Source organism: Falco cherrug, chromosome Z, assembly GCF_023634085.1.
Source record: "Falco cherrug isolate bFalChe1 chromosome Z, bFalChe1.pri, whole genome shotgun sequence".
Taxonomy (NCBI): Eukaryota; Metazoa; Chordata; class Aves; order Falconiformes; family Falconidae; genus Falco; species Falco cherrug.
In genome coordinates, this window is record NC_073720.1 from 40,588,239 (window position 1) to 40,612,108 (window position 23,870).

At 42.4% G+C, this 23,870-nt stretch overlaps 1 protein-coding gene across 2 annotated transcripts in view; it reads left to right on the top strand.

The window, feature by feature from the left end:
* Window positions 1-3,578: 3,578 nt before the first annotated feature.
* APBA1 (amyloid beta precursor protein binding family A member 1) overlaps window positions 3,579-23,870 on the top strand; it is a 90,106-nt gene continuing 69,814 nt past the window's right edge. For both annotated transcript variants that reach the window (XM_055699129.1, XM_055699130.1), the window contains exon 1: window positions 3,579-3,728. The gene's annotated coding sequence lies outside the window, so the exon portion shown is untranslated. The remainder of the gene's footprint in view (window positions 3,729-23,870) is intronic.

Below are 23,870 nucleotides of genomic sequence, written 5' to 3' on the forward strand. Positions count from 1 at the left end.
AGACTTATGTGAGGCAGGCAGAGAGGCTGGTTTCAGCTGGTGCAGGAGTTTGGGAAGAAAGGCCTGTTTACACCCATGTTCCCCTAAGGTAAGCATGTCTTGGTCATTGGCAGGGGGCAAGCCTTAAAAGCCATTGACACAAGGGACAATGCAAATGCTTGTCTTTAAATTGAAACACAGGGGGTCAAAAAAACTACATATACAATGAAAAATTGGTTCAGTTTAAATAGCACGATTTATGCAGCAAGAGTGCCTGAATGTGCCAGAAGTTGGTTGATTTGCATTTGTTACGGATTGCCAGAATGACTTGGAACACTGTCACTCTCACAAGGTTGTCCAGCAGATTGTATAAATTCATCCACAGCATTTCTTCATTTTATAAGTGTTAACAGATAAGTCTTGTGCTTTTGATACTAGTTTTTCAGTCAGGTTTTATTTACTATATTTAAAGGGGAACTGGTCAGTTTTAAAAGGGTAGTTTACATTTGTTCAGGAGGTTAATTTCATGTAAGTGTGGCTTTACAGAGCACAAAATTGTTTCTGTGTTTCCAGAGAGAGTGATGCCACTGTACAGCTACCACTGTATATACATTTATGTTGAAGTATTCTGTTAAGGGAAGGTTGGTGGCTTAGCAAAAGGTCTTAACCTTTTGATCTGTCATGTAAGGGACAAAATGTCTGAACTCCTGAATTACCAAACTCTGATTTAGTGTTTAGCTATACGTTACACAAATCTGTGCACAAAGTTTAGGTCAAGCTGACTCTCAGGTTGTCAAAACTGATGAGTGAAAGGACTTCTAATCAAGGGAGTCAACCTGGGGAAACAAAGAACAGATAATGGTAAGAACACCGTTCTCCAAATCATGCAGAGAGATGCCTCCATGTGAGGAAGTTCTGCCCGTGAGAGGAGACAAACTGGTAAGGTGTTGCAACCCCCAGAAAATTAGCTGGAAGTAGGACAAAGGTAATTGCGCTAGTGGGAGATGGTGACCTCCATCTCAAATAGCCTCCCCAAAAGAGGGCAAACCCCTGCTTGGGGAGCACGTGCAGCTGGTAAAAACCTTCAGCCGTGCTGTCTGAGGATGTGTGCTAATTGGCGTTAGAAGCAAGAAACTTGTAACCAACCCTGTGTGTGTGAACGGAAATGAGTATGTAATACACCGTGAATGTGCAAGTGCTCTGCTGTGCATGTGTACCCTCGAGCAACTTGGTAAGCACGCTTGGAGGAAACATTCCCCCGTGCTCCCAGCACTGTAATAAAGAATGCCTGCCTTCTAAAACTTCAAGTCTTAGAGGGTTTTTCTTCATTACCAACTTTGTGGTATCAAAAGATAGAACAAAACTATGTTGCATAAATGAAAGTTTAACCTCAAAAACAGATGGCAATTTCCAGCATTTTAATTGCAAAAATTGAAAGAGGAAAACATTTACTAAATAATGATGATCAGATTGAAAATATGTAAGAGCCTGAAGCTCAACACTAATGCAGCATACTAATACTGTTGCTTTAGCAGTAGCATCTCTTCAGGTCCACAGACAACTTGTGTGCTATAAGACCTGTCATGATGAGCTGTGCAACAAATGGGGTAGAGCAGAGCTCTGGAAAAAAAAATGCATTTAGGATATGGAACTTTTCCCTGATATAATTTAGCAGCCATGAAGACTGTTAGCAGTAGTCTTCTAAATTTTAGGAACGTAACAGTGTAAGGTAGGTCAGGAGGGACCTCTACAGGTCATGTCCTTCCTAAAGCAGGGCAAATTTAGATCACATTCAGGCCTAACTGCTCTGTTATTTTGAGAGAAGAAGGATGACAAGTGTTTTACTTAGTGTAACTATCCAAGAATCAATAGCTGTTGAAGTCTCTCAGATGCATTCTGTACACCCTGAAGAGTGGTGAGCTGGGGCTGTAGCAGGGCCATATATGGATGCCATAGAAAAGAAGAAGGGGGACAGACATCACCTCCAGGTTTTGTTGTTTTCACTACAAAAGTTAGAAGGTTGATAGATGTGTCCAGGATTGGAGAGAAAAACACCAGTGAATGAAATCTATTAGCATAGGAGGGAAAAAAAAATAATAAAGTGTTGCAATGTATTAAATATAGAGGAGAGGAATCTGGTAGCAGTTGTCTGAACCACAAAGCTCACTCATATTTTCTTAACTTCTTCCTTCTTTTTCAACAACATTTTTTTCATACTCTCATTTTCAAAGTCTTCATTTGTGGAGTACTGCAGCATTTTAGATAGGATATAAAAGTATGCCTGTGTGTACAGAGTGGCTGAACCATACCGTAACAGGGGAATAACTGCTACCCTATTACCAAGAACCAGAAAGTCTCTTTTGGGTGTCTTTTTGGAAGGGGAAAACCAGAAGTATATTATATTATATATTTTATATATATATATAAAACATTATATTCCAAACTAACACCATGCTATCATAGTGACTAATTACAAGCCTTTATATGTGCAGATTACTTACGATAGTTTGCAGCGGTGCATGCCTAAACACTTGGCAGGCGTTTATCACATTCTCTGAAGAGACAAACTCACAATACTGTTAGAATGTACCAATTTATGTTACCAGTACTACAGTTCAGCATTAGTTGTTAGGCATCTTAAAGACTCCTACCTTTTTTTTAAAAAAAAAGTAAAACTGAAAAGTCTTTAGCAGGGGTCCTCAAACTTTTTAACCGGGGGGCGGGCGCGCGGATGCAGCGGCAGGCAGCCATCTGCGGCTGCTTGGTTTCCCCCCCCAGCCCCCAGCGGGGGCGTGTGTGTGTGTGTGTGTGTCTGTAAATACCGGGGGCCGGATCGAGGACCCTGGGGCGCCGTATCTGGCCCGCGGGCCGTAGTTTGAGGACCCCTGGTCATTAGGTACTAATCTGGGGGTGTGGGGGTGGGGAAGGTGTATTTCTTCTGCTAGTTCCTTTAGGTTATGAGCGTCGAGCCGTATTGATTTAACGACCATACAATGCAAAGCACTGTCTTGAGGATTTGGGATTTTGTTTGTGTGCGTGGTGGCATCGTGAGGCAGGGGCGCACGGAGAGCGGCAGCGTGCAGAAGCAGTTACAGTGGCTGTTGCAGCCTGGGCTACAGGAGCGGCGTGAGAGCTAGCGCTGTGCGTGCGTGTGCACACATGCGGGCAAGCAGCCCTCTGCCAGGGACGAGGCACCGCTGAGAACTGTACAGCGGGCGCAGCTCCCGCGGGCTGCGGCACGCTGCGGGGAGGCTCCTCCGCCTCACAGGCAGCCCCGGCACACCCACCCGGCACCCGGCAGCTCCGCGGGGGCAGCCCGGCCCTCCCCGCCGGGGCAAGCCGCGTCTGCGGGACCGTGCGACAGGGGAGGTCCGTGTCCTGCGGCGCCTCCCCGCTCTGTGCTACCCGGGCAAGAGCTGCCTCCGCGCCGCCCGAAAAGCGGCGCTACTCGGCGCCGGGCGCCTCCGGGAGGGCTGGGGCCGCCGCCCGGCTACCGCCGCTCCCCGCCCCGGCTCCCCGCGGCCTGCGGGGCGGAGGGAGCGGCGCGGCGGGGCGGGCGGTGCTGACGCGGGGGGCGGTGCGGCGCGGCGCGGCGGGAGGGGCCGGGCCGGGCGGTGCTGGCGGCGGCAGGAGGAAGATGGTGGCCGCGGGAGGAGCGGCTGGCTGCCGGGCTGCTGGCCCCGCGCTGCGCTGCCACCCCCCGCCGGAGCCGCCCTGCGTGCTGAGGAGGCGGCGCGGACCCGCACCAGGTGCGGAGGGGCCGCGGCCGGGAGCGGTCGGCGGGGTCCGTCCCCTCCCGCCTCGCCGTTGGGTGGCGGGGAGGCCGGTGGGCCCGCGGGCGAGGGGGGTGGAGGTGACGGGCGGGGGGGGGGGGGCGGCTAGCGCACTCCCGCCCTCGCTGCGCCTGCCGGTAGCGGGGACTGCGGCCGGGGGCTGCGGCGCGCCGCGGGCGGAGGGAGGCGCCGCACCTGCCCCGGGCTGCGGGGAGCGGCGCCAGCGCCTGCATGGATGCCTCGGCTCCAGCCTCCGGCGGGCAGCTACGTGCTATCGCTCTTTTTATCCATTTAATTATGTCATGTAATGTTGGCGGGGCACGCGTGGAATAATAGTGGCTGGAGCTGTGCGTACCCTGGTGCACTGGGTTTGCTGGTTGTGATGTTTTTAATCCGCCCCCCCCGTCCCCCCCCGCGTCTTTTCAGTGCTGGGAAGGGAGAGGCGCGGTGGGCTGTGTGTGCGTGCGTGTGTTTCGCAGTGGTCGATGGAGCGGTGGCGGTGGCAGCGGGACGGAGCACAGCCCTGCCCCGCAGCAGGCGGTGCCGGGCGCTGCGGCCGCGTCCCGCTTTGCAGAAGGGAACCCAGCGGGGCCTGGGTCTTCTCGTCCCCTCTGCGGGGTGCCCGAGCTGTCCGTTCTGCCCTCCCGCCCAGGCCTCGGGGGGAGGTGACATCTGCTGCCATCACCTACTGGTTTCGGGGAACGGAAGGCATCCTCATGTTTTCTTCCCGGAAAAGCAGTTTGATACCGTGATTGCCTAAATCGCAGTCGTGATCAGTGCAGCCATATGTGCTGCTGCGTTCTGGAAGGATCAGTGTTAATAGGAGCAATTTACCAAGACTCGTTTTGTTTGCCATCATCGACAAATCAGCCTTTTAAGAGAGATGGGAACTTGGGCCTAGGCTGGAAAACTGTAACATCTTTTTGCTTTTCCCTGTTGCAGCTTTTTTGGGCTGTGGGATTGCAGTTTGCTTGAGAGAGAGCACGTTGCAGATCCAGCCGTTTTCATAGCTGCTGAGAAGCTAGGAGGCAGAGATGTTTGCCTGACTCTGTGTGTATTAGGAGTGAGCTAATGTGGGTGTAGGGCAGCAGATGGGGCATGGAGCGTTTCTCTTGTCTTTGACATGCATCATGTTGTGCCCACTGAGAAGAGTATGCTCATGTCGCTGCCATTTTGCACCTGCTCTGCGACTGCAGCCCATGAGGTCCCAACCAAGTTCTCCTGGAAAATATTCCAGTCACAGTACTCCGGGTTCTGCTGCATTGCTGTTAAATCCCAGGCTGGCTGCACCTGCCTTTGCAGCCTGTGGTAGGAACAAGCACATGATGCCTGATTTTCCCAAACAACGACAGGGATGTAGAATAATTTTATTCTCTAGGTGCTATGTTCTAGTGATATGCAGATAACCAAAAGTGAGGTGTGTGTTTACCTTTTGCTGTAATGGTGGTGGGGGAAGGGTACACTGCCTGGAAACACTGTTTGGGAGTAAGGGAGAGCAGTTACAGGTGAATTCTGTGCATCTGTGTGTATTTGTATTGAAAAATTTAGTGTCCAGTAAACAATAATAGAAGACTACAGGAAACTCTGCAAAAGCAGAAAATTTAGCATTCTAAAGCACCTTGGGACAGACATTGTGGATGTCTAATGAGTGAAATACAAACCTGAGTGAAAGACAACTTGCCTTGGTTGGAAAATGTGATCTGAGATTGAGAGATCTATGAGCTTTTAGGCCAAACTGTTTCCACAAAGTAATGGCCGTTCAAGGTTGGCAGTGTAGTATGAATCATATTGCTCTAAGTTTTCTTGGATGTTTCTAGTTATAGCTTGGAGCAATACTTTTATCTTACATTAATGCATTGTCCTCACTTAAAATAGCACATTTTCTGGCTACTGTGTTCTCTTCTAACGGATGCAAGGCCATCCTTTTGGAACGCTATTAAAATAAAGGTATTCACTCATTAGCCCTTTGGGTTATAAAATGTAAGAATGCTGAGAAGGTGACTTGGTACGTCTAGGTAGATAGAAAAAGATAGTTTTGGTGTGTTGGAGGGGAGGCAGAGACACCAAAGCTTTTTAGGATACAAAGCTCTTTTGGTTACTGAATTTTCACAATTTCTTGAGTTAATAATTTAATTCTCAGTCATTTGTTTATGGTAAGTTTGCAATCCTACTGTATTGTTGGGAAGAGTGTAAATGCATTCCCGATTTTTGATTTATTAAAACTGTCTTCATGTGTTTAATCCATAGGAAGTAATGCTTGAGAAAAATTTTCTTTATGCTGGATGGGGTGGTGGATGTCAGAGGTGAAAATCTTGGTGTAGTCCATTGTGCCCTTATTTTTGTGGGGCAAGGAAAGTGAGTGTGGATTTTTAGAGGTAAGCCTGAACATCTTGTTTGGTCCGCATGGATGTGAAGACTCCATAATGCTTTGAAATCAGTGGCTACGAATTTTGAGGCTAAAGTTTGTCTCACCTGTCTTACAAGCAGAACTACCCAGAAGCCTGAGTTCTTTGCATATGACATTTGAGTAGATTTTGATTGGACCAGGAACTGGCTGCTGACTTCTTTGATATCATTTTAAGCCACAGTCACATGCACTGCTTATGTTCTTAAACTTTAAAAGCCTGCAATATGAGGATTATATGCATCTTTGAAAGGTGGTTAACATTCTCTTTTTGTAAGTTGTGCCTACCGGTGCTAGAGCTGACATGAAAGCCATGTGGGTGCGAAGAAATGGAATCTCCTTTCCAGCTGCACACAAATTGCCTGCTATTGATCATAGCTGTTCTGGATTTATATGAGATTATGAATTAGATGTCAGACTTTTCTCTTATATCCCCCCCCCCAAAAAAAAAACAATAACCGCCCCACCCCACCCCCCCAAAAAAAATACAGGTGCTTAGGATAGGTTAATGCACGGTGTCCATAGGCAGTGCAGCTTGGTTAATTGAAGCTTAACTTCAAACAAGAGCCTATTATTGTAGATTTAAGTCAAGCTTTGATGTTCTGGTAATGCATTCGTAAATGTGTTTTTCTGGTTTCACAGAAGGTGAAGATTCCTGCATAATCAGACATCTAGCAAACAACCCTCTGCTCATTTATTTCTAATAGTTTTTCTGTAATACATATTGTATAGGGGTTAGAGGTTTCTGAAAAACAGATTGATTGTTTTTGGTTTAAAGTATTGATTAATCTGGTAAGCCAGCTGCTCAGAGCAGTGTCATAGTATTTGTTTCCATTGCATGAGACTGTGTTCTAAAAAAGTTGTTACGTTTGTTGCTTTACTGAAGGAGCCTGGGGAAACATCTTTATTTGCCACTTTCACATATGCAGGCAAATAATGATTACAATACTTGTCCTAATTCTGAATTAATAAGTACAGGAGCAGCATAATGGATACATGACATAATGTAGATGACAGAGAATTTAGCTGAGGATACTCTAGGACCATAGGATGGTGTTTTTATGCTAGCCCCTTTCTGCTGCAAAAGGTCCATCTGGACGTGGGAGGAGGAGTGGGAATGGGAGTACAAACCTGCTTCCCAGGAGCCAATAGGGAGATGCTGCTGGGAAGGTGAAATCTCACCTGGTCTGTCATGTTGTCCTTACAAGATCATGTCCTGTGCTGTGTTCTGTCTAATTACAAGTATTTACGGGGAGAAATTTCCATCATCCAGTAAGTCTGTATAAGCAACTGTTTATGAATAAGCAGTGAGGTTTTTGTGCATCGTCAAGTAAACGTGAAAGAAGTGGATTACAAGTATTCAAACCAATAAATAGTCTAGGTGAGGTAGACCACACTGGGAGCCTCTGCCTAGTGAAAGGAGGAGGAGGTGTTCTGTGACATTTAGCCAATCATTTCAGAACATTAAGTGTTTAATTTATTTTTTTTAGACAGGTACCCTCCCTCCAGGCTGTCCAACATGTTATTGGATTATCTATATGGTCTGTCAAATCTTGCTTATAAGCCAGCAATTAAGCATTACTTGCTTCTTTCTTTTTAATGAGCACTTCAACAAAAATGACTTTCTGTAAGAAGATGACCACGTTGTCACCTCTCTGAGGAAAATGTGAGAGTAGGGAGTGAGAGACTTCATTAAAAGTCTGTGGGTGAATGTGACAGATGAGAAGTACATCCTGGGAATTTGGGCTGAATCCTTTTAGTAGTAATTTCTTTTTTCAACTAATTAAACTCTTCTGAACCTCTGTGGCACCCTTTTTCTCCATCAAGAGTATCTCTGCTGAATTTGATATTCAAACTTCAAACCGTAAAAGGTGAGCATGGATCAGGAAAACACCATGGCAGCGGGGCTATGGACTCTACCAAACTTGGCCACCTGCTACCAAGATCGATTGAGCAACCAGCCTACATAAACTCACTTTATTTTTTCCGTGCTATGAACATGTATCAGGGGAAGAACTGCCTTTATATGGGTGGCTAAGGTACTGGTTCAATACCGAGGAGATACAGGTTTGGTGCCCTATATTGATCTGGATAAATAATTTTGTTTATCTGCAGTTACTTTCATTTTTGTACGTTAAGTGAAACGGTTTCTGATTGTTGCTCTTCTGGTGGTAATTCAGAATTATTTTTTTTTACAAGAAACACACTTTTCACAAAAATTGGTGGGTATTTGGGTGAGCAAGGGCTTAGGGGCTGGGGTAGAAGAAGGTAATTTTAAACAGGAGGAGGAAAAAATCAGAACATAATGAAAGATTTGAAACATACAAGAATGTGACTTTTTTTTCCGAACATATGCTTAGGTTTTATTTCTGGATTTTAGAATTTTATTTATTCTGATATATAAGTTGCAATTCTCATTGACAGTGTTACTGTTACCAGGTATTTCTATAGCGTCTGTACTGACGGGGCTTTGATCATGTTTGAAATCTTGGTGCTTTGGAAACCTTAAATGTAACTCTTCTTCAGACTAAATAAATTTAAATTAGAAAAAAACATTTTTAAAAGAACAACTGAGAGTAGTATCTGAAAAAGCTTCTGCCAGAGCAAGGGGAGGAAGTGGAGAGTAAAAGCCCTTGCTCTAGGTCTTCCCCAGGCTAATGTAAGCAGAATGCTTTAACTAACGGTCTTGAAATACGAACAGGCAAACCCAGTAGTTTTCTGTATGTTGGCTGTGTCAGGTGAATTTTGAGAGGGTGAGTGCTGCTTCCACTGTTGGAAGAGGCAGTTGGTGTGCTTTGTGTGATGTGTGTGGGGAGCTGAGGTTATTTTTCTTCTTTTCTCTTAACAGCTTTCTTACACCAGCTTTTTTATGATCATAGAGTAACTTGAGTTGGAAATGATCCCTAAATGCCATCTGATCTAAGCTCAGCTCAAACTGGGTGACTAATACAAGGGATGCACATGCCGTGTTTGCAGCTCTTGGCTTAATTAAAGCATGAAGCTCTGAAACCAAAGTGCCGTGCCTCTTGTGGGTTTCAGACACAAGAGTGTGGAGAAGTTTTAGCTTACCACCCCTCAGGATGGGCATGGCTGCTGGAGGCAAGCCTTCCTCCAGCCTGCCTTCCTCCTCTGCTGGCTGAACTGCCGTGCAGAGAGCTGCTCCCTGCCGCCACTGCTGGGGCAATAGGATGTTGGAGTGAAGAGCATCTACAGTTCAAGGGAAATGGCAATTACCTCCAGATGTGTGCTGGCTTTTAAGTCCGTCTTACTGTAATCATTCCACCCAGGAACAGGCTGAAATACAGGTGTATTTGCTGTATTAGCTTATCTAGTAATCTGGTATTTTTTTTTTCCTTTTTCTTTTTTTAAATTTGATTTTTAAAGTGATCAAACTGGAGAAAAGTAATATCCGGAATTTAGAGAACATTTTCTTGCGTTAAATTATGTTGCAACAGTTTCAAAATTAGAACACTATTTTTTTTAAATGAAAGATTTATTAAGCAGCGTTCCTAATAATTACGTGCTGTGCAATCACCTTTTACCTAATGAAGAAAATCTCCTCCAGTGACTTTGTGGAGAGCTGACAGAAACTTGTATTAAATAAAAAAGTCAGTGTAAAACCAGTCTGTAGCTTTATAATTACATTGCATTTTCAGTGGACGTTTTACATACCCTTTCCACAAATTTCTTTTGTATTTATGATATCCACAGCTATTTTACCTTTTGTCCCAGAGTGATAAATAAGTATGAACTCAGGGTTCTGCTCTCACTCAAGAATTACCTTCCCTTGCTAATAAATGATTAATGTAATCCACTTACGAGATTGCCGTGACATCATTCAGATTTTGGCATGCTTAATTTTGTTTCATAACAGTGACAAAATCCCAAAGTCCTTGAAAGTTTCTTTATGCAGGACCATGCTAGGGCTGTGAGGAGCGTGGGAGAGACATTTGAGCTTGGTGCCTTCTTGGCAAGAAATTGGGCATCGGTATGAGGGGACAGTGCCGTACTTAATAATTTTGACTCTGCATGAGCTTCAACATCCAGGTTTTAGACTTTTAACTACAGCCTTATGAGAACTAGCCTGACTGCTTAGCTCTAAAGTCTTGTCCAAGTTGGGCAGTTTTACTGGGTTGTAGTTTGAGTGCAGTATCGTATTTGGAATCAGCAGGTTTAGTTCCAGTGAAAGTTGAGTTAGGGACTTCACACACTCTCACATATCTTTTTATTTTGCTACCTAGGAAAACTATGAAGACTGAATGTCTTTATTTCAGCTTAGGTCAAGCTGTGTTTGAATGCAAATTTAAAGGCAGTTAATGCTACAGAAAACATGTATATTTTAGGAGCTGCACACATTTAATGTTTTGATAGACAATACGTTGAAACATTCTGGATTCAAGTTAACTATTTTATTGAAAAGAACTTGTATCTCTAGTTAGTGACTGACGATTATGTCTGAGTTTGGAGCCAAGATATCCCAGCCTCTTGAACAAAATTTTTGTCTTAAGGAAAGCCAAATGCGTAAGCTGGAAGGAGAGGAGAAGAATAAATTGATCGGAGGTCTATAAGCTGCCTTATTTTATCACTATCACTGCTTATTTTAGATAAAAAGTAGTCTCAGTAATTTATCAGGTAACTCGCTGGGTTACATTACTTATTGCAGGTGACACAGAGCTGAGGTCTTCTGCTGCGCTGGGATCCAATTGTTAGCTGTTGTCGACCAGGAATAACAAAACATTTCCTAGAGGAGATCTGATTCTCTGTCAGACCCCCCTCAGGATAATGACCTTCTGATGGCCACTAGAGGCATTTGGAACTGAGTGGCAGTGCAGAAATACAGTTGTGTGAAAAGTAAATACGAAAACCACAATCCTGTTTTTTATGCTGTTAATATTTCTATAGACAGTCAATTTTCAAAAAAACTGATAGTTCTCTGCTCCTGAAATGGTTGTCCTTTGGTGATTCTCTAGGAGTTAAAAAGTGCGACTTAACAGCACTTTTTGTGCATGGCGCAAAGGCAATTTTTATATGTCACGTTTCTGGTATGTGAATTCAGATCTTTTGGGAAATGCTTTTTCTTCAGCACCTTTATCCATGAAGATAATGACTTCTTAGGTAGAGGTCCAAAGATATATTTGATTTTTTTTCCCTTCCAGTATATAACAGTGTTGAAACGTGAGCAGTTCACAACGCGGTTTTGATCTGCAGTGTTAATCTCTGCGTTTCGGTCTTGTAACCTGTGGCATCCACAGATGCTGTGGTGCAGGTTTGTATACATACACTAGGTACACTCTGGGTAACAGAACAGCAGAAACAGCAGTAAGGTAAGAATTTCTTTTTTATTAAGAAACAGCACTTCATTTATTTGGAAAAGGAAGACTTTCTCAACTGCCTGTCCAAGAGCCATGGGTTTTCAAACGACCGAGTGTGTAGAACAGTGACTTTAGGGCCATTGGACATTGTAAACACTGAGGATATGTACTCTGATTTTGTAGGTGTCTTACGCCTGAAGCCAGAGCATTAAATGCCCAGGAAGGAATTCACAGGGTGGGGTTGAATAATTCTGGGCTTCTTGTGATGCATGGAAGAGGAAGATACTTTTTGAGTCAGTTAAAATATGTTTAAAGTCAATCTGAAAGTTTAGTAACCATATGAACTGCAAGGTCTTAATGACAGTACACAAAAAAGCTGGCTGTTAATCTTCCATTTTTATATTATTCTGTCAGATTTGTTAATGCTTAGTGTGTCAAAAAGTCAGATACACCTCGTTGAAGACTAACGTCTTCCGACTAGGTGCATATCTACTGTCATTTTACTTACTCTGCTGTTGCAGACTTTCCCCCTCTCCAGTATATGACAGGAATCTTCCAGCTTCATGGCCTTTTGCCATATCTCACACAGTTATTATGACATATTAGCATACAAACCTTGGTGGCAACCTTTCTATGTTGGTTTTTCACATGTAGTGAGGTGCTGAATAGTGGGCATACCTGATAACAGGGTAAAACTCACTGCTTTAGTGGCTCTAAAGAATCCAATGAAGTCTCTGGGTGGATTTTGTTGGTTTTCACCTGGCACCTGGGGGGGGTTCATGCTAGGGATAGAAGACGTGTTTGCAAACACAAAGTCATTAAAGCTTTCAGCTATGAAGTGGTGTACTGTGAAGGCACCTATAATTGCTTATTTCGTTTGAACAGCATGGGAGACCTGGCTGAAATGCTGGTGGGTTTTAGGAAGGCAGACTCTGCTTGCAGGTGGGAGTCGCTCAATGTGAGGCAGTGGTCTGTTGCTGCAGCTTGCTGGAAACCCACCATTGGTGCCACTTCCCATGAGGAAGAGGCCTTGCACCACTCTTGTGGTCAGTGTATCCAGTGGCAGCAGTCTAAAGGTGACATGTGCACATAAGGGGGAGAATAAGGGAAAGGGAGAAGCGTAGTTAATGTTTCATGGGGTTTTATTCACTAAGAAGACAAATCGGGATGTTGAAAATGCAAGAAAGTATCAGTCACCTGTTAAGGCATTGTGGGGGGGGCCTGCATGAGGTTGGTGGCCGGAGTGGATTATTCAGGAGAAAATCAAACTTCCTGAGGCTTTCAGTTGTGGATAGTTCTGTGTTCACCCTGGTCAATCCAGACTTTTCTGGAGCCTCACAAGCACTGCAGCAGTACAGTTCTGTACATGGTTTCAACTTCAAGACCAAATTTTACCATTAGTTTTGACTAAGGTAGTGGAGCAGTGATTATAATTTGGTAAGTATAAGTAGATATCAACATGAGACTTCCCATGTTGGTGCCTGTCATTGCTCTTTAAAAGTTACATCCTGTTTGGAGGAGAGGAGTGGGGAACGGAAGAGACTGTGTAATTGGAGCATCCATCTGGTGTGTTTTGATGACACAGCATGCTAGTGGGTTATCTCATACTTGCTGTAAGCAAGCCAAGCCAATACCAAATACGTAACAAGGACATAGCATACAATATAAAAAGCACTCGCTATTGTACCTGAATATTTTTTATTTAGACTGTTATAATTTCTGGTCTGTTTATTCTTTTATTTTTATATGCTTGTTTATTAACTGAATGTTTTGAAGACACACTAAGATCCCTGTCTAAAACAGCTATTTAAGAACAACATTCATGAAATATGACCTTTTTTTACCAGGAGGAAGGAATCCCCCTAAAGACCTCCACCTTGCTTTTATTATCCAAAGTGCGAAGCTTCTGGCTGCAGTGCTGTCTAAAGAAAATTTATGGATCAACATCTTAAGCTTCAAGGGTGGAAATCTGGAAGCCATTTTCTGCTGAGGAGAGACTAAAGCCTTAGAAATTTCGTTTGTTCTGTTGCTCATCAGCTGTGATATGCTTTTCCCACAGGCAGTAGTTTCTGAATTCTCTTTTAGTGGCTCCCAGATCTGTTCTTGCTGATGTTTGTAGCTTCCTAAGCACTGACACAGAGGACTGATGAGATTTTTGACACTTTCACTTGTGAGGAGGCATTTGAGTGTCAGAAGCAAAGATGGAATGAAAATACTCCAATTCCAATTTGCATTTTATGAGATGACAGTGGTATTGTTACCAGTTTTTGTCTGGGAACTCGGGATGATAACACTGCTTGTATTTCTATTTCCAGAATTATCATTATGATTGCAGATTCTTCAGACTCAGCCCCAGGTACCTCACAGGAAATCTTTCTGTGTACTAGTTGTAATTTTATTTTCTCTGTCCCTAAGCACAGCAGTGAAAATTGAATTCCTTCATCTAAGGCATAGCATTGTCAACCTTCAGCTCCATTCACGTGTGCGTGGTACTTGTGACAAGGTCTGAATGGTAATGTCATGTACAGGTTTTATTTTGGATCTGGTGTGTATCTGTTCTAGTTTTACATGGGTGCTTCATATTTTAAATGCCTTTCAATTGTGTGTGGCTGTCCTGGTTTTGGTTGGGGCAGAGTTAATTTTCTTCTCAGTAGCTGGTGCAGTGCTGTGTTTTGGATTTGGTGGGAGAACAATGTTGATGGCACAGGGATGGTTTTGGTTGTTGCTGGGAGATGTTTATAGTAGATCAAGGACTTGTCGGTTTCTTGGGCCCTGCCAGCAAGAGGTCTGGCGGGGCACAGGAAATTGGGAGGGGACACAGTCAGGACCCAAACTGGCCAAAGGGTTCCACACCATGGGTTGGCATGCTGAGTGTATAAACTGGGGGAAGGAGATGGGGGGACATTCGGTGTTATGGCATTTGTCTTCCCAAGTGACTGTTGACATGTGATGGAGCCCAGCTTTCGTGGAGATGGCTGAACACCTGCCTGCCCATGGAAGTGGTGAATGAATTCCTTGTTTTGCTTTGCTTGCAGGCATGGGTTTTGCTTTCCCTATTAAACTGTCTTTATCTCAACCTACAAGTTTTCTCACATTTACTCTTCCGATCCTCTCCCCCATCCCACTGTGGGGGGAGTGAGCGAGCGGCTGCATGGGGCTTAGTTGCTGGCCAGGGTTAAACCATGACAGTGGTGAGAATTTAATCCTCTTCGTTCTTCTCTTCCCTCCCATCTGTATCTGGTTTATAAGTTACGTCATCATGTTTTCCATTTGTTCTTTGTCTTGAGAAGGCTAATTCTGATTCTAAATGTAGCCCCATTCACGAGTTCCCAGTATGTATGGCGTGTTCTCCAACAAAAAGCAATGATGTAATATCAGATTTTTATATGCAAGGATTCAAGGTTAGGAAAAAATGCCTTTGTAAAGGATCTGTTGAACCTGTGGAGGACACATGGAGAGAGAGTTCAGTGAGTTTGTGCCTGGTGTGCAATCTAGAAACATGTTTCAGAAAAAAATATCGCTTGGAAATTGTAGGAAAGTCATGGACTGGGTTAATGGGAAAACCTTAGAGCTTAAAAGTTGGCAGATAGTTCACCATTGTGATAGAAGTAACTTCACAGTCCACAGTTTGGAGCCAGTGACCCACTGCATCTAAATACATCTTTGTCTCTTCATACTAAAGACTTGGCAGTGTGTGGTTAAATCTGGCATTGTGGCAAACGCTTGGTAGTAACTGAAGGCTGATTAACATTATTTCTGTAGAATATTGTTGTCTCTGTAATCCTGAATTCCGTTATGTTCTTTATCATATACGCACATTTGCACATTTTACCCCCGCAGTAATAACCTTCAGCATGCAAAGCAGGCAGTGCTGCCTGTTGAGTAATCACAGCCTGTACTTGCCCAGGACCAAACCACAATTAGGCATCATGCCTGACTCCATTGAGTGGTGAGATTTCAACTGCAAATGGTGTGATTGCAGTTGTGTAGAACTGGTGTTGTGGCTTCAGTACTACTCAGAACTGAGAAAATTACTGTACAGCATGTCATTGAATTAGCTGGTTCCTTGGATGTGTTTTGCTTGCAAGTATTTAATGGTCTAGAAGGTTGTACATACTGTTTTTCCTTCCCTTCCTCAATGTTCTTGCTGAAAAAAGAGGCTAAGTTTTGAGTCAGAGCTGAAAAACTGTGTAGTCTCCAACACTTCTGTAAGAGGTATACAGCAGATACTGATATATTTTATCTCTTTAAGATCTTTTTCCTGCTTTTGACAGCTGTGCAAAATCCATTAATTTGCCAGATGTTTCCAGATGTGTAGCACTGGAGGAGAAGATAGTGTGTGGGCCTGGGTTGGTTGCTCTGGTGAGGTGACCCAAAAGACTGCCACAGTGATGGTTTCTGATGTGGAAGCCTGTTCAGTGGAACAGAGAAGTTACCTGCTGTACTGGTGGTCTGCCTGTTGGTTGTGCTTCGTGACTGCTGTGCTTTTCCCGTGCTGTGTTAGTTTGAGGAGATTGAGGACACACTGTAGCTTTGAAGAGTTTGAAGGCACATCAGGGAGAATATGCCAGGGAACCGTCAACATCTGTTTTTGGTTTTTGTTTCCAAGTTTGGTAATAAGTTCCTGATGTTCTTGTTGCTGCATATGTAACCCAGATCAGAAGTCACTGAGATAGTGGTGGAATGGTAGGACAGCTCAGGTGCAGAGTTTGTGACTTCCAGGAACCTACAAAGGTTTGGGATAACATTAGCGTTTCAATAAATAGAAACATGTAATTAAAATGACAACTGCCTGGTGCCTCAGACTTACTATTAAGGCAGTTCACACTCTTCCATGACTTTTGGCTAAATTCACCGAAGCTTGTGCAAAGGTTTAACTGTGTGTGTATTGTGTGAAAAGTGCTACAAATACCTGAAAATAAAAAATATTTCCAAGTGCCTTTCGACTTGTTTCTTTCTAGATAGAGCAACAACAACAAAACTAGGGTGACATTGCTGCTTCAATGTTGGGAGAGTAAGGGCAGAAATAATGCATTGATAATCCTCTTGACAAGTGGGAGATGACCTTTTTTACCACTTAGTTGATTTTGATAGTAGTTATTGTATGCTTCTGTTTACGTTTTCACTAACTGATTGCTCTAGAATAGTTTCTAGAAATGCCCCATAGTGACGAGCACGCTGGCGTTGTCTGAGCAATGAATAAGCTAGCAGAGCATCACTTTGTGGAAGCCCTGGAGAGCAGCTGAGACTATGCTTTTGAGCCGCGACATCCAAAATCTCTGAGCTGAAAATTAGTGAAAGTGAAGGGTATTATCAACAGCATTGAGTTTAGCTATATCTTCCCTAAGTGGGATTTTGTTCCTGGGGATCTCAGGATTACAAATCCTTGGGAATTTGAAAAAGTACATGATTGAGAAATAGAAACTATCTGAGAGTCTCAAAGATCCTTTGACTTAGCAGGTCTCACTGCTCTGCCTCTAACATAACTAGCCAAGTCTCAAACAATGGTTTTCATCATTCATGGAATGTAGAAGCAACAGTATTCATTAATGAGGAAAAAACAGTCTAGAGGAGTCTGATTTAAATCTCTGTAGCTCTGCTATAATCCTGTCAGTGACACAAAACTGTATCCAATTTAGTGGAGTAACATTTTTTTTAGAATAAACTGGAGGTCTATTCTTAGGATTTAATCCATGTGTATGTTACCGTTAAAGGCGTTCTTGGGAACTGAGCTGAGGTGGCACTGGGGCATTGTGGACATCTCTGAAGGTTATGCCCATATTCTATTTGAAAGCAAATTTGCTGTCTAAGTTTCCACGTTTCCTTTTTTTGTACTGTTCTCAGACAAAATCTGTTTAACTTTTTTTTTCTCATTGTAGTCTCTATACCATACTCTTGGCACACTTACACCCTTTTCAATTCAGAACAGCTCAATTGCTTAATGGCTTTTTCAACTTCTTTGTAAGCTCAAAAGCGAAGAAAACTTAAAATTTTGTACACTTTCTTAAAGCTGGGGAAAAAATACACCCAAAGAAATCTGTAAGAGAACAAGCATGCTGAGTAGGTAGACTGTTTTATAAGTAGTGCTCTTCAAATCTTTCTTCAGGCAAAATGACTTTATACTCTTCTGTCTCTTTACCTCATGTTGGTGGTTATGGTTCTGTTCTTGCTAGAAGAAATTGCTTCTTTGGTTTTGGTTTTCCTTTTTTTTTTTTCTTCTTTTTTTTTTCTTCTTTTCTTGTTAGGCAATCTATTTGGCAATATAGTAACGACAAACAAACAAAACCTACCACCAACAAAGAAAACCACATCCCAAACCCAGAAACTAGTAAATTTGGACTCTGGGCAGCCATTTTAAGGCAATTTGGGAGTTAGTAACATATTTTTCATTATGAGTAACTGAAGGTTGTTCTCCTCTAATAACAAGTTTATGAAGCTTAAGAGAATTAAAAAAAAAAACAACATTGTTTCCTAGCTAGATCATATTTATGGGAATGTATAGGGTGGAAAAAATGTTCTAAATCAATAGTTATATAGCTGTTTCCACATAAAAGACTGAGGTGTTTTAATTTGCCTGCCTTTAACAATGTGGATGCATTTCTTCAGATAATGCACAGAACTTTCCAAACACTTTTAATTACTGTTTCATTTATTTCTAAGTTTCCACACAGTTTAGTCAGTATTGTTGTCATTAAGAAGCATTGTAAGAGTTTCTTGTGGAGCATTCTTCAGTTTGTCTGCAGTGACAGAATGTAAAGATCAATACATTAACACATCAATATTAAAAACAGTAATGAAATCCTGCATATACTTTTGGGATAGAAGAGGCACCATGTAGCTTTGTTTTCTGGCTATGTTTTTAACTTCCCCTTGGAGCTATTAGGTAGATGGGAAGATGCCCTTTCAAGGAACTGCCATCACTGGATTTGCATTTCTGTGTTTAAGAAGTGCTCTTGTGCAGTTACTGCTATGCTTAATCTTTTGCTTTCTGTCATAGTTTTTTTCTTATTGCATGGTCTTGTTAGAACCAGCAAAGTTCGATAGACAGGTTGCAGAATTTAGAAGAAATCAGTGCTGGAGTAAAGCCAAGCAGGAGCATCATTTATAAAAGAAATGATAACTAAGTAGATGGATTCTGTACACTGGGAAGGAACTAAACTTTTGAGTCATATGATGCGTGTGATGTTTGGATGTTTTTATAGAATCTCTTGTATTAAATGTGCAGTTTGTAAGGTTACAACAGACAAACAGAGTATCTTCCCTTGTATGATTTGTAACTGCATTGTGTACCTCCTCCCCTGTCCCAGCCTCAGCACCTGGCAGGTGAAGGATGGGATGCCCTGTGGTCCCTGCTACACTGGTGTACAAGGGCATCAGCTCCAGGTGTTTTAAAATTTAAAGCCTTTTCAGTTTCTTGTATGATTCAAAGCGGCAGGGTGTCTGGTCTACTCACTTTCACAATACAGTTAGTATGTGTTTGGAGATGACTGAAAGTGAATTTAGGAAGCCTGGCACCGAAGTGGCTAGTACAACTTTCCTTACAGAATAGGCACATCCCTTGCCAGAGACGAAATGGCCTTTCTAGGTCCTGTGCATGTCCCGTGCACAACCCATGTGTGGCTCTTGAATGTGGCTTCCTCGTGGCTTTTCCCATGGGATTTTGGGGTGTGTTTTGTAATCTGTAGCCAGTTTATTGTGCAGCATCATGGAGAAACTGAGGAAGGGATAGATGGGTCTTCTGACTGGCATCAGGGCCGCCCTAAAAAGTGACTGGTGAGTGCAAGGTTTTAAGTGTGAACGTGAAAGTGCTGCTATGGGGAAGAGCTTCCATGAGAGAGGATCTGGGAGCTGGGTCTGGTCTGAAGCCAGGACTGGTTAAATGAAGAGAGCCTGGCATTGGGAGTCTGTGTGGTGCACTAAAGACAGCCACAGGACTGTGATCCCCCTGTTACATTGGAGAATAGAACCTGTAAGAAATTACACAAGCACAAGCTCACATGGAACCTGATTTTCATGAGATTCACAAGGATCTCGTAAGTCTGCCTTCCTTTTACTGCTCTGTTCCTGCTTTGTCCCACTCCCTATGTTCTTACTACACATCTCCCAAGAAACCCAGGAAATGGGTCAAGAAGCAGAAGAGGATGAGGACAACATCAGGCTGAAGACCTGCTGAACTGATGGTCTGGTCATGCCTGCAGGTCAGTCTGCCAGCCACTGCCAGACTTCTGCTCACCTTTGCCCTACTGGGAGGGTGAACCCGGATTGCCTGTGAGGCTTGAAGGAAGTCTCAAATATAAAATCAATTTCAAGTGTGCCAGCAGCTAAAACGTTAAGGATAAGAAATAAAAAAAAATGTTAAATCACTTTAAAGTATTGTTTGTGGATTATAAACCTAATAAAAGAGCCTACCTTCCAGGCTGTTTAATTATAGGGGGCTTTTTTCCAGCATAATACTATGCATAGGTTGCAAATCTTATAAGGTTGTGCGGTTCTTTGTTTTCTGTTTGGTAAACGTTAATTGAAAATCAGCAATATAATGTATTAAATCTTTTATGAAGCTTTAATTGTGTCCGTGCATTTCTGTTTGAGTAATATCAACTTGTATAGAAACATTATGTATACCTCGCATATATGATAGCCTTTCCCCAAAACTGTTCACATATAGATAAAATAACATTAATTTGGTTTTAATTTTATAAGAAGTTAATTCTTGGCTGTGGCTTTGATGAACACTTGTGTTTGTTTGGGCTCTGTGTGGGCCTTTATAAAGGGTCGCTATTATATGACTTATAGAATTTGGATTAATTTATCTAAAAAATATTATAAATGTTTTGCTTTTATAGAAAAAAAATTCTTTTGTAATTCACTGTAATACACTGTGTATCAGACCATGACTACTTCTTTTTCCTTTTTTGCTTCCCTTTTTCTTTCTCACAGACACTTGAGTTATAATTAACTGAATAAACAATTACTGAAGGGGATCATTAGAAACCTTGTATGGCTTTTCTTAGTTTCAGGACTTGTCATTTTGCATTTGCAGTGTTTTTCATGAAAACATCATGCAGTTAACAGTAATATTTTTATTTGCACAGTTTTTTACAAATGAATGAGCTCTTCAGGAGAGTATTTTCTGTTACTTTAGAAGAAATGTAGAACTTCATGATAATCAGACTTCTGCTTTTTTGAAGTATTTTCTTTTGACATTTTTTAGTAAACATTTGAAATAATTTTGAATCCCTGCCATCACTGCCACTGCTACTGTACAATGAAAAATAGTGGGTTATGGAGAGAAAAACTCATCAGTTAGAAACAGGTTTGCTAGACAGGAGGCTGATTTCATCTATAACCTTTTCACTGCCGTGAAACAGAATTTAAGCCATCAAAATTAATGTATTGGCATAGATCAGTGGAAAGGAATAGTATTTTGTATATTGTATTTTGTTTTCTATCTTGAGTATTATTATCTGAATTGACAGATGAAAATACAGTGGAACATTTTTATTCTCAAGACTATAATGATAACTGGGTGCGTCTCTCACCAGCATTTTTATCCATCTTAAAACAATAAACTAGCACAATTTCTCCATAGATCCTAATTTCATATAATACTGTGGTGGTTTGCGCTGTATGTCTGATTACTCAGGTAGGCTATGAAAGAACTCTGCCATATCAGAAATTATCTAGTTGCAATGGAGGCTGTTTTAATTTTGGGAGTTTGGTTTGGTTTTGGTTTTGGGCTTTTTTTTTTTTGGTAAGAGTTTAATGCTAACCTTTAAATTGAATACTAAATGCGTTTGGATCTCAGAAGATTTGAATTCCTTTAATTTTCTAGGCAGTGCTTTGACCTTCCACTGAATTACCCATTATTCTTTCCCAGTGAATAAATTTTCATTGAGAAGTTAATATTAATTCCACTTAAGCAGGAGACATAAGAATGCCAAACAATAGTCCCATTCCATCTTTGTAGGAACAGATAATGCTCTGCCTTCAAAAGCGTACTGCCTTCTGTTAGTGTTAGTGTTGCAATTCCTGTTTCATTTGAAGAGTGGCTTGCTGTTTTCTTCAGTGCCTCTCTCGGAGAACGCTGTTCAGTGTCATTCATGGAGATGGTGGTACTTAACGTCTTAGAAGTCAGGGATGCGCTTTGGTGGTATCACAGACTAGCTCTCTAAGTACCGGGATTTTTACTGCTGGAGCCAGTATGTATGCTATAGCATATACAGGGTTTACTGGCTGAACCTGAACTGAGGCATCTTGTCCCGGTTTTCTTAAATCTTTCATGAATGAAAACTTGGTTAGTGGCAGAAGAAGGGATTTTTAGCCCACTGCTGGTTATTATAAATTAGTGTTTGTTCTGTGAAGTGCCTGTGTACTAAAGTAGTGGGAATTCTTGTGTTGTTATGGTAAAAGAGCGATTCAGTCTGTGGGAGTTTTAAACCAGGGTGCATCACATTCTGTCATGTTTATTATTATGCAAAACTATTGGTATGGCACAGTGCTTTCAGAGGTTGGGAACTGTGAATGAGATTAAGTAGTTTAAGGAGACGTATGTGTTTGTCAATGCTGAATTAAGAGATTTACTTCAAAAAGCAGGTTAAAGATGTAAGAATCTAATCATAGTAAGTTACTCTTTTTTCCTTGTCTAAGAATTATAAAGATTGATTTTTATTTTATAAATGTATGATTTTACTAATCTGTTGCTTTCTACATTTTTAATTCTGCTTCCTGAGGGAGAATTGTCTGAAGACTGTGACTGCTTTGTATGATTGATTATTTTGGCAATGTTTTAATTTTGTTTTGTTTTGTTTTGGTAAGTGTGAGGTACAAATGTGTCCTTGTCCTACAAGTTGAGTCAACATTTTTGGGGGTATTGTTTTTTTAAATTTATTCTAAATTTAGTATTTTTATTATCTTTGCAGAAGGTTTCCTGATACAATTCTGGTCTAGATTTATGTATTTGTTTCGGTGGCAGTGGGAAGAGGCTGGGTGAATTCCACTTTGTGCTTCCTGTAAGATTCATCTTCATCTCAGCTGTAAGACCTATTACGCAAACCACAGAGAGGAATCTAGTAACCTATTGTTGAAATGGAAACCTGCATCAAAGTGGACTTTGCAGGATTTTGGCAGTAGTACTCAACATTTTGACTAGAGGTGTGAAAACCAGTGCAGGGAGGTGGCAGCCTGGGGGGACCCACAAGGACGTTGGAGGACAGAGAAACAATCTTGATGAGTGTTCAGAGGGGGAAGGGAGAGAGATGTGCTCTGCAGCAGGAGCCAGAGCAAGATGCATGGTACCCTGGTGAGGGAGCAGCTGGCTAAGTAGCATGTACGCAGATATCTGGTGAAGGGTGTGGGTGTGTCTATGCAGCTAATGACCGTGTAAGATGGGTTGTCAGTGACCTATTGTTAATGAAAGGCGATTACTGTCCTGAGAGAACAGGAATATAGCCTTAGGAGAGGCTCGATGGTTGCTTGGTGGGGGCTCAGAAGGTGTATCCTCTTTGGCACGCTGTGTTGGAGAGAGCTGGAGAAAGTCTGGAGAGTACTGGAAATCTATAGGTAGAGAGGCAAGACCATGAAGAGTGAATCCCCACTATCAAGTGGGGATTGTTGAGGCCAAAGAACAGAGGGTCCGTACAGGGCGCTGAAAATAGCTGCAGTAAAGAGGCAGTGGGGGCTGCCTGTGCTTTGTTTGGCAGGACTGGGTATAACTAACCAGTTCCCACCAAAACAGTGAAGAGTCAGATGAGAACTCGGGAAAACTACCAACAGGAGGAATACTGAAACACTCAAATCTGACCGAGTAACCATGGATGCTTGGAGGCCTTTGAGAATGGGTAAATACACATACCAGAAATGTTACCAGTGTCGCTGATGCTGACTTAAGGGACAGTGACACTGATATGATGTGTCAGACAGAGATTTGACTCTGTGATTGCAGAGGTTTTGTTGTACTGTCACGTAACTGTGTGGTTTGATTGTTTTTGTAGACACGGGTAATACCAATCCACTGGAGGGGTTTCAGACATGCCCCCTCTTTATATCCCCACCCTTCCCACCCCCACCCCCACCCCCACCCCCCACCCCCAGCTTGGTATTATAAAGAAGTAGAGAAATCTGCACAAGTCTCCATTTTCCTTTTTTCTCCCAGCAGTACCCTGGCTAGTTAGTTCCAGCCAAATTTGGAAGAAGAGGAGAGATCACAGAAATAAAATTATTCATTTTTAATGAAAATGGTCACATAATGGGGAAGTGCTTTGACTTTCTCCTCTGAGAATAGAAACTGAAATCATTTATATATAAATTTGGCAGTCACCAGTTGAGAAGGCTGTTGTGTGTATTGGACAGCCATTGCTTGTTTAGCTCTGGACTCATTGTAGATTGTTCTGTTTCTTGTCTGAT